The sequence below is a fragment of the Rhinopithecus roxellana genome, chromosome 8, assembly GCF_007565055.1.
Source record: "Rhinopithecus roxellana isolate Shanxi Qingling chromosome 8, ASM756505v1, whole genome shotgun sequence".
Classification (NCBI taxonomy): domain Eukaryota; kingdom Metazoa; phylum Chordata; class Mammalia; order Primates; family Cercopithecidae; genus Rhinopithecus; species Rhinopithecus roxellana.
Window position 1 is genome coordinate 145,649,120 of NC_044556.1, and position 11,529 is coordinate 145,660,648.

At 41.1% G+C, this 11,529-nt stretch overlaps 1 pseudogene; it reads right to left on the reverse strand.

Annotated features, from left to right (window-relative positions):
* Nucleotides 1–1,362: 1,362 nt before the first annotated feature.
* On the reverse strand, nucleotides 1,363–2,986 carry LOC104658625 (annotated as a pseudogene).
* Between the last annotated feature and the right edge of the window lie 8,543 nt (nucleotides 2,987–11,529).

Sequence of the window (11,529 nt, forward strand, 5' to 3'; positions counted from 1 at the left end):
AGACCCAGTAGCCACACAATGACCAAAAGAAAAAAAAAAAAAAGCAACAGAAAAGCTGGAATTTTTGGTGGCAACACTCTAATTGGCTGTCAGAAACTGGAGTTAGTTTTAAGGCCTTCACATAACAGTGTGGTGAATTCTTAACCGGAAACCTTCATTTAGATATCCTTTCAGTCCCGTGTGACAACTAGTTCTTTTGTTAAATAAAACAGGACAGGCAACACTTTGATCAGTGGAGGGTTAGAGGAGACTGCCAATGTGTCTCTCAGCATCCTTTCTCCTAAGCCTTGTAAGTATGGCAGGAAAATCTGTTGGATTTCATCTGACACTGGCCCAGAGCTTTGTTTACTCTTGAGAAATAAATTTAAAAAACAAACAAACAAACCAAAAAAGAAAAAAAACAACTGAGGACAAGATGCAGATATGAATATAAATAGAGGACAATAGATATGAACATAAATAGATGGACTCGGAAGGAAGAAAATGTACTAACTAGCCTTGAAGAAAGCAGTACTCATCTTTTCTGGGACCTTGGACCTGCAACTACTAATAGCTGAAGTAATGACTCAGTTTGGCTCAGGAACTTGGCCTTGAGCCACACAAGAGTTAAAGTGAAAGCACGGCCCAGGAAACCGGTCTGTGACCAGAGGCTAAAACGATAATTTCCAGAAACTTGACTCGTAGTCTAAAGCATGTTCAGTAATATACCATGCCCTTAAGAAAAGAAAGTCAGGTGATTTCTCACCATGTATTCCAATCATATGTTCAGTTTAGGAGAATGATGACCAGGGAATTTGGTTCAGAAATATTTATTCTAAAAGATAAGCCTTTTGACTCATAATTTGTGTCTCTGTATTATTTGTGCCACTGTAAAGTCAAGGGCACCATCTCTGATAGTTCTGTGTCTCTCTTTGTGGGAGGGAAGCTGAGGCTGCCTCCTACCCCAGTAGACTCTGCATTCTAGGATATAAAAATAAGAAAAATGAACATTATTACAGAATTCTCTGTCATCCACATCTAATAAAATGCTATTCTGATCTTATATATAGTAGTAGCCATAGATACAAATTAGAGCTTGCAAGAACAGTCTAGTACCCACCAGTCTGCTTTTATATTTACGCTTATGTGTGTATAAAATAATCACATTTGTTCAAGGAAATGTTTTATTAATTCTTTTAAAGTTACAGTGCTTAAAAAATGCCATGATAATTTAAAGATACAGCTTGGACATTTCCAGATCTGCTTCCAAGCCTTCACCTTGAGTGAAATTGTTTTGTGCTATGAAATGGATTAGGGCATCTTGCACCTCATGATGTATTTGATTCGGCTTAGTTCTTGGGTCCTGAGCAGACAGACTGACAATTAAAACTCATTAATTTTATTTTCAACATACTTTACCATGGATTCTACCCCTTGGGCTGAGCCCCAGATCATCCTCAGCACCTCACACTCTCTCTTATTCGCCTTTTCCAACTCCATCTTAATATTACAGTGAACAAGGGCCTTACATTCTTCTAGCACAACTGCATTATATAAGGAAAGCTTCCTAATTTGAATCATAACCTCCTCGGTGAAAGTTCCAGTCAAGAACACTTGAGAGACCAGGCCTTTGGCACACACCTCCCGTGCTGTCAACTTTCGCCCAGCAATTAACATTTCATTGGCAGATGCTTCACCCATGATTTTTGGAAATGTAACAGTAGAACATGCATCTGGATTCTGTCCAAAGGTCGTTAAGGGGTTTGGAACCATGCCTTTTTGGTTGCCCACACTAGATCTCAAAGTGGCAGTATGGAAGCACCAAGTCCAATGGCAGGGCCATTGACTGATACAACAATAGGCTTTTTAAACTGAATAAAAGTATTCACAAAGTTCTTCATGTTGTTCACCATTTCAAAGCTTGCTCTGTTTCTGTCGTTCCTTAAATGCTTCACAAAATACTCCAAATCAAGACCACAACTAAAGACACTTCCAGCTGCACTGAACAACACAAGCTTGCTGTCCTCTGCAGCAGCCCTATTCAGAGCATTCACCATTTCTTTAATTATTTCTGTATTCAGTGCATTTTTTTCTGTCGATCTGGTTGATAGCAATATCTGGGTGAATCCATCCTCTTTCTTCACTACAATGTCCCTGTATGTGCTGGCACTCTCTGTTAGCCTAAGGTGAAGTATTTTTCTTGACAAAAGACTGGTCTCTGCCATCATCAGTGACATGTCTTTTGCCATCTTTCACTCTTGGTACTGACGTACATGTGTCTGTTGTTCCAGTGGCTGCTAATGAGTCTATTAATACCATTATAGCTTTTTGGGGAGCTGAGCCTGTGGCCATGGAAGCAGTAACTGAGCCAGACATCTGAGACATTAGTGGCTGTAGCAGGGTCCTGTTCTCCATTCCAGCCTGTTCTGCACTGGGACCTGACAAAGTGTCCCTGACTGGTTTCCCTTCTGTCACCTTGAAGCCCACCACGTCCTGCTGATCTACTGCAATAGGGTCCAGTTTCTTGAGTTCCTGAAAGCCGCTCACAGTTTTCTTGTTGTCAATAGGACTGTCAGGTGCAAATGTCTTGAGAGTTGAATTTGTTAACTCCATATCCTTTGCGTCAGTGAGAAGTGAAGCTGCCTTTCTCCTAACGTTCTTGATGGCAGCAAATAACTGGCTGCTTTTGGATCCGTGTTATTTGCCAGTCACTAGCGTTTTAGGAGAACTCTTAGTATAGTCCACTTTGGTAGATCTGGAAGTTCTTCTTCTGGCATTGTTTGAACACATTCTACTTGTCCTGGTCCATTCTAGTTTTTTCTGTTTCTCAGTCTGTCGTCTATTAAAATCATGCATACATTTTTCACAGTTCATGAGGTGTTGTTCTGGTTCCCAAGTGTCATCCTGTTTGTCATAACCTTTCCACCGAACCGAAATCCACTGTATTCCCATTTTTGTCTTGTCTTTTGTCAACAATTGTTTCAACCTCAAACTCCTGGGAAGCCATGAAGAAAGACACAGGGTTGGAGCAGTTGCTGTGCCAACTTTGTTTCAGTTGCCTCTCCACCTAGCCACTTCTTTCTGCCACCAGTGCTTCACCAGGTTCTGCATATGGATGAGCCCTAGTGCAACAGCTTAGGCTTTGTCTCATGGTGCATGATAGCTTGCTCAGTAGCCTCAGGGAAGACTAGTTAAATACACAGCCCCTACCCTCTTTTGTAGTACAGAAAGCATTCTTCCTGCCGGTTACCCTTTTCTGTTTCTTTGTTTAATTGTGGTTGCTATGATGATTATATTGCACATTCTAATGTTATAACAATTTTTAAAGTTATACTAGTTTACATTTAGTAACATACAAAACTGTTACTCCCATGTAACTTAACTGCACTGTTTCATTTACTGAGTTATCAAAATTATACCTGCATTGCATGTCACAAACAAAAATTAGTCATAGATTGTTTTATTAAATATATTATTGTTTTAAGTTATATTGAGAACAAATTGTGGAGGTGCACATTGTTAATTATTTCATCTTGGATAATTTTTCATGTATTTTTCTTTACCTTAAATTTGCTTATTCGTATGGCTTTTGAGTGTATGTTCTTTCTACCCTGAAGTACTCCATAAGACATTTCTTTTTTCTTTCTTTCTTTCTTTTTTTTCTTTGAGACAGGATCTGGCTCTGTCACCCAGGCTGTGGAGTGCAGTGGTGGGATCTGGGTTCACTGCAAGCTCCGCCTCTCAGGTTCCCGCCAATCTCCTGCCTCATCCTCCCGAGTAGCTGGGACTAAGAAGACAGATAAGACAGATTAGAAGTCCACTGGTTATTTTTGAAGGTCCCTTTTGCGTGACTAGCTACTTCCCTTGCTTCTCTTGAAAATCCTCAAAATTCTCTTTGTATTTGTTCTCGACGGTAATTATCAGGTAATTTTGAGTTTCTTTCTTTGAGTTTCTGTTACTTGGAGTTTGTGGAACCTGTTGGATGCTTATTCATCATCTTAAATTGTTGCATATTTTACAAGTATTTCATGAAATTGTCTCCTTGAATCTTTGTCTCTTCTTTTGAACTTCCAAAATGCATAATTATGGCTGCTTGTTGCTGTACCTCAGTTTCTAGGCTGACCCATTCCAGCCTGTGTTGCTGACCACTATATTGTTGACGGCTGCCATGGGTGTGTATCACAGTGTGAGGCCAGTTTGTCAGTTGGTCTCGGAAGAATGATGCATCCCAGAGCTCAATTCCCTGACTTCAATCATTGCAGTCTCATTAGTGCACCACAATGTAGCAATCTCTAATTGTGAGGCATGACCAAGAAAATTAAGGAAGTGGATGCAAACAGTTTGAAGCAAAACTTTTAAAAGTGAAAGTAAAAAACTTCACTTGGGGTGGATTGCAAGTGGTTTGCCTACTATGAGGCTGGGATTTACTGTTTCTAAAGGCAGAGAAGTCAAGGACTGGTGTCTTGGAGTAAGCATTATTCAGCTTGACCCTGAATCTTGTACTTGGATTCATCGGGACATGAAAGTGATGACTTACAGAAGCTACTGAGCTCAGCCTTGCCACTTGACCGTGAACTAAGAAGGAGTTGAAGTGTAGCTTGGCCTGAGACATTGGCCTAGGACCAATCACAGGCTTAAGTAATGTCTCATGGCCACAATAATTAAGGAGTCTTGATGATGCAAAGTTCAAGTAGGAAGAAATGGTTAATAAGCAAAAGAAGAAATCTCTCCCCAATAAAGAGGGGATTTTTGAGAGTTTCCAACAATACAGCTGGGTCAGGTTATTTTATGAACTGGAAAGTATTAAATATTTGGAGGTATTTGTGGACTGTCTTGAAGGAAGCACTACTCAGCTCAGTTCAGTGTCTGTCCTGGGAAAAATGGGACGTGAAATAAACGCTTTGTCTGGAACATTAGGCTGAGGAAAAAAAGAAGCTGAAGGGATAATTAATATTATTTGCCTCACATTCCAAAGTATATCCAAAGTAGAATAGGAAAGTATTACATGAAAGCCCAATGGAATCTACGTGTATCAAACTCACAAAGGGAGAAGTCTGTATTTTCTTGAAAACAGCTGGTTATGTGAATGAAAGAAGCCTTTTATTCCTTTGGTCTTGTTCCCTTATCTGTGTAGCTGTGAATAGGTTTTAGTTAAAAATGACAAAGACATTTTCATGTTTACCTTGGGTTTTCTTATTAGTGTAGATGTGGATATATCTTTAGGCTATCCTCCTCTTCAATTTTTTTATCGGTGTCCAGCATACGTTTTCAGGCTGTTCCTGTGTATAAAAGTGTTTCACCAAAAGCCTTTTCTGGCTTCCTCATTTTTTCTCTCTCACACTTTCATTAAGGCAATTTGGTGTATTTTGTAGTTTAAACAAAGATTGTGTTAAGGGCTTTTCTGTGCAGTTTCCACTTTTGTCATGGAATCAAGGTTCACTTTAGAGTTCATGTGAAATTTCTGTATTAGCTATGTACTTTCTTTTTTTTTAATATATGATTCCAAATAAAGGAATACATTGTTTTAATTCTTAGAACACTACATTCAAGACTCGAGTCCTGGGATTTTCTTTTTAATAGGTGTAAGGTTGTAAAATATGTTTGGTTTGGCGTATGTCTGCTTTCTGCCATAGAACTCCTAAAATCTTTGGAATGTCGAAAGTGCTGTCTTTTAAGATAATAATGTTGACTGACAGCTGCATGCTTTCAATCAAATGAAAAGATAAAGGCGTGAATGAGGGTAGGGACTCTCGGGTTCCCTCTGCATCATTCTGAAATGGGAGAGGTGCTGCAGGTAATGGCAGCAGCAGCCCCTGTAGACAGGCTGATGCAAACATACCAGGTGCAATGAGGAGGTGAAGCCAGGGCTGTGTGCACTCTGTGAAAGTGCTGGAAACTGAGAAAAGGCAGAAACCACACTCACATCCAAGTCCAAGTAGCAGGGCCCCACCTACTCAGGAGCAATGGCAGCTGACCCACCACAGATGCAGACTCAGGCATCCCTCAGCTTTCCGAGGCCTGGGAATCCATTTTTCCAACAAAGGCCCTGAAGCATCTTCTCCCATGCCTGGCCTCTCCAAGCTCCCATGCCCACTCTGACATTGTGCAGCCATCATCCACACATTCCTGGCTGGTGAAGCAATGCCCTAGAGATCCTGTGACAAAGGTCATATTCATCCCAAGTGGTCAGTGGATTATTCAATCATGCCTATATAATGGAGTCTCCATCGAAACCAATAGGAAAGGATTCAGAGAGCTTCTGGACAGCTGAACATGTAGAGCGTTCTAGAAAATTATATGCACTTAAAAACAGACACCTATAACTTTAAGTGTCATACTGAATATAAGAGTCTTTTCTTCATTTTGAAAGAAGCTTCAGCCTTAGCCTTTAATAGTGTGTCCAGAGTTGTAATTTATTAATTAGAACATACTCTCAGTTAATCTACATCTGCACAGGATAAACATTAAAACGTGGAAATTTCTACAAGAATGATTCCATAATTCAATAATATGATGCAACAAGTTTCACTTTACTGAGATAAAGGTTTGTTTTTGTTAACTGAGTGAGAACTAGATATTTATGAAATAAAAGAAAATCAAGTGATATCTCAGCATAAATTCTAACCCTATGTTTAGGAGAATGATCAGCAGTGAATTTGTGTCTCTGAGATACATTTGCCACTATAAAGTCAAAGTCACCATCTCTGGTAATTCTGTATCTTTTTTCTTTCTTTTTTAGTGGGGAGGGAGTAGAGCCTGCCTGATACCTAGGAGACTCTGCATTCTAGGATATAAAAATAGAAAAACAAACATTATTACATAAATCTCTGTCATCCACATCTAATATAAAACAATTCTGGTCTTAAGTATAGTAGAAGTCATAGATAAAACTTAGATCTTCCAAAAACAGTCTAGTACTCATCAGTCTCCTTCTATATTTGGGCTTGTACGTGCATAAAATAATCACATTAAGGCAAAGAGGCTGGTTTGTTACTTATTTTAAAGTTGCAGTGCTTAAAAATTCTTTGATAATATAAATACGCAGCTCGGACATTTTCTGTTCTCCCTTCAGGCCTTAGCTATGGGTGAAACTGTTTAGGGCTATGGAGATGGATTAGGGCATCTTTCAAATTATGATATATTTGGATCAGCTCAGTTCTCATGTCCTGAGCAGACAGACTGACAATTAAACTCATCAATTGTATTTTGCACGTCCTTTAGCATGGATTCAATCCCTTTGGCTGAGCCCCAGATTTACTTCAGCATTCATACTCTGTCTCTTTGGCCTGTTTCAACTTCATCTTGATATTACAGCATACAAGGGCCTTTCATTTGTCCAACGCAACTCAATTATGAGACAGAGTCCTTCAGTTATATCATAACCTATGGGGTGACACTTGCAAAGAGACCTGAGAGACCAGGCCTGTGACACATGCCTCCTGTCTTCTCCGCTTTTGCCCAACAATTAACATTTCATTGACAGAGTCTTCATCCATTCATTTGGTAAGTGTAACAGTAGAGTAGCCATCTGCATTCTGTCAAAATGTCATATAAAGGGTTTGAAACCAAGCCATTTCATTAGTTCACAGGAAAACACAAAGAGGCAGTGTGGACACACCTATTCCAAATGATGGGCCGCTGACTGATACAACAATAGGCTTTTTTTGTTTGTTTGTTTGTTTTGTTTTTTTGAGACGGAGTCTCGCTCTGTCGCCCAGGCTGGAGTGCAGTGGCCCGATCTCAGCTCACTGCAAGCTCCACCTCCCAGATTCACGCCATTCTCCTGCCTGAGCCTCCCGAGTAGCTGGGACTACAGGCGCCCGCCACCTCGCCCGGCTAGTTTTTTGTATTTTTTAGTAGAGACGGGGTTTCACAGTGTAGACCAGGATGGTCTCGATCTCCTGACCTCGTGATCCGCCCGTCTCGGCCTCCCAAAGTGCTGGGATTACAGGCTTGAGCCACCGCGCCCAGCCAACAATAGGCTTCTTAAATTGATTGAAAGTATTCACAAAGTTCTTGCTGGTGTCTGCCGTTTGAAGGCTTGTTCTGTTTCTACCATTCCTTAAATGCTTCACAAAGTACCCAAAATCAAGAACACAGCAAAAGACACTTCCAGCAACACTGAACATCATGAAATTGCTGTCATCTGCAGTAGCGTTAATCTGAGCATTAGCCATTTCTTTAATTACTAATGTATTCTGTGCACTTTTTTTCTGTCGAACATGTTGATACCAATATCTGGTTGAATCCATCCTCTTTCTTCACTCCAATGTCTCTGTATGTCCCTGCACTTTCTGTTAGGCTTATGGTGAAGTTTATCTTCTTGACAAAAGGCTAGTCTCTGACATCGGCGGTAACATTTCTTTGCCCACCTTTCACTCTTGGAACTAATGTATGTAGGTCTGTTTTACCATTAGCTGCTAATGGGCCCATTAGTACCAATATATCTTTTTTGGTTCCTGAGTTTTCAGTCATGCAAGCAGTAACTGAGCCAGACATCTGAGAAAATAGTAGGCAAATCTGGGTCTTGTTCTCTATTCCACACTGTCATGCCCTCTGATCTCATAAAACTGTGACAAGCTTCCCTTTCGCCTCTTTGAAGACCACTGTATCCTGCTGATTTGCTGCAATAGGGTCCATACTCTTGACTTCCTGAATGACACTCACTGTGTTCTTGTTGTTAAAGGGCCTGTGAAGGGCAAGTGTCTTTCTTTATAGTTGGATTTACTAGTTCCATATGCTTTGAGTCGGAGAGAGGTGATGCTGGGTTTCTGCTAACTTTCTGGCTGGCAGCACACAACTGAATGCTTTTGAACTTGTGGTGTTTGTCAGTGACTAGCATTTTAGGAGCATTCTTAGAAAAATGGGGTTGGTAGACCTAGAGGTTCCTCTTCTGGCATTGTTTGAGAAAGTTCTACTTGTTCTGGTCCATGCCATTTTTTTTTTTCCTGTTTTTCAAACTTTCTTTTCTTAAATCATATATACATTTTTCACTGGAGCTGCTCTGGCTTCCAAGTGTTATCCAGGTTCTCCTAACCTTTGCAATACCAAATACTTTTGTTTGGTTGTTTGTTAGACAGAGTGTTGCTCTATCACCCAGTGGGAGTACAGTGGCACATTTGTACAATCTTGGCTCACTGCAAGAGAAGGCAGTGCAAGAGAATGCACTGGTCAGAGGCAACGTTGTGTTGAATACCATAGTGGTGAATAAAGCATGTTGTGAGGCCATGAATGGCAGCCTTGACAGAAGCATTGTGTGCAGAAAGGGGAAACTCATATCCAAAGTATGTGTCTATTCCAATGAGGACAAGTCTCTGCCCTTTCCTTGGTGAAAGAGGTCCTATATAATTAATCTGGCACCAGTAGCTGACTGATTACCCAGAAAAACTGGGCCGTACTGAGGGCTCAGTTTTGTTCTGTGCTCCTCATAAACTGGGCACTCAGCAGTGGCCACAGTCAGGTCAGGCTTTGTGAGTGGAAGTCTGTGTGGTTGAGCACATGTGTAACCTCAATTCCTGCCACCAAGTCCATTTTTTTCATGGACCCATCACGCAATGAGAGGGGTGGCTGAGGAAAGAGGCAGAGTGGTGTCCCCAAAACCAGTGTTTCTCTCCACTTGATTTTTAAATTCTTTATCCACTGAAGTGTCACATTGGCAAACACTCATATGGAATACAAATATTTTGACAGCTTTTGACAATCACAAAGGTCCATCCACATACCTCTTTCCCAAATCTCTTTGCCACCAATATCCTAATCTTGCATCTCCCAAGTTTTGACATCCAGCCAAACCACTGAGTTTGGACAAAGAATCATTATAAAGTCGGAAATCTGATCATTTCTCCTCCAATGCAAAGTGCACAACCAGGTTTGCTGTGCAAAGTTTTGTCCACTGGGAGGATTTCTACTCACTGCTCTCCTTTAGGTGTCCTAGAAAGGGGCTCTAGTGCTTCAGCTGTCCAATTTCAGGTAGGGACTGCATATCGTTGAGAACCATCTGTGAACCAGGACCCTGTCTTTTCTTCCTCTGTCAACTGATCATAGGGATCTTCTCATGAGGTCATCTGTACAGGCTGAAGGATAGAAGGTGGGGTGGCTGGAGTAGAGATTGTGGCCATTTGAGCCACTTTCTCTTGTAATGTAGTTGTGCCTTAGCACCTGCTGAAGCCTGGTCACATGCATACCACATCCATTTGATGATGAAATGCTGCTGTGCACAACTTGCTTTATGACTCGATGTTTCAGAAAGCACCAAGGTCATGATAGGCAGCGTAGTTCACATGGTGACATGATGACCAAGAGTCAAATGTTCAGTTTCTAGCTAAGCCCAGCAATGGGTCAAAAGCTCTGTCTCCAAAGAATAGGAGTTTTCTGCAGAAGATGACAGTGCCTTGCTTAAATATCCTAAAGGGCTACGCTGTGATTCACCTGTTGGAGCACTGCCTAGTACTGTCACATATTTGGCATTATAAATGAAACTTCAAAAAGCCATTTCACCATTTATTAATCCAGCTGCTTCAGGATAACGGGAAACATGGTAAGACTGGTAGGTTTAATAAGCAGGACACTGCTGCCACAGTTCTGTAGCTGTGGGCTCCAAACAGCATTCCTGTCTGCCACTGAAACCTCAAGCACCATTGAATCTGCTGGCTCCTGTGGCCCCAGCGGTAGAGGGGTTTGCACCAGAGCCTGCAGTGGTTACATAGTCTTTTCCTGTTTGTGGAAGCCCCTGAAAGTGAGCAGCCCTTTGGGTCACTCAATAAGTGGGCCAAGGGGACATTTTCAAATGAAAAATGTACTGCCAAAAAATCGGAATAGGCCTTGTTGGCATTGTGCCTCTTTCTGGGTTAGAAGATGGGCCTCATACAACAACTTGTTCTTTATCCTGGAAAAGATATTTTGACAGGCTTCAAAAGGCTGGACCCCTGGGAACATTACAGAGGGAGAAGGTCTCTGAATTTTAATCAGATTTATTTCCCATTCTCTGGTACATAATTGTCTCTCCAATAATTCAAATGTGTTTGCTACTTCTTGCTCAATCGTCAAATCAGCCTAATTTTGTCAATTTGATGGACCGATGTGCTATCTTACAGAAGCGAAAAGCAATCAAAGTCTCTCTGAATTATGATGGGAAGCCAGAGTTAATGTACCCCTGAGGAAGGGTAATAAATGCATATTGCTGGCCTTGCAAGCTGAACACAAATTGCCTCTGGTAGTCATTATAGACAGGAATAAAGTAAAGGGCACTGGCCAAGTGAATGGCTCCATACCACGTGCCAGGAGATTTATTAATTTGCTCAAAGAATAAACCACATCTAGTACATCAGCTGCAAGTGGATTCACAGCTTTGTTAAGTTATGATACTCCAATGTCATTCTCCAAGTTCCACCTGTCTTCTGCACAGGCCAAAAGGGAGAGTTAAATGAGGATGTGCTGGTAATTGCCACCCCAGCATCTTTGAAATTTTTGATGGTGACACCCATCTTCACAATCTTCTCAAGGTTTTGATATTTTTTCTTATTTGCTGTCTTTCTAGGTAGGGACAGCTCT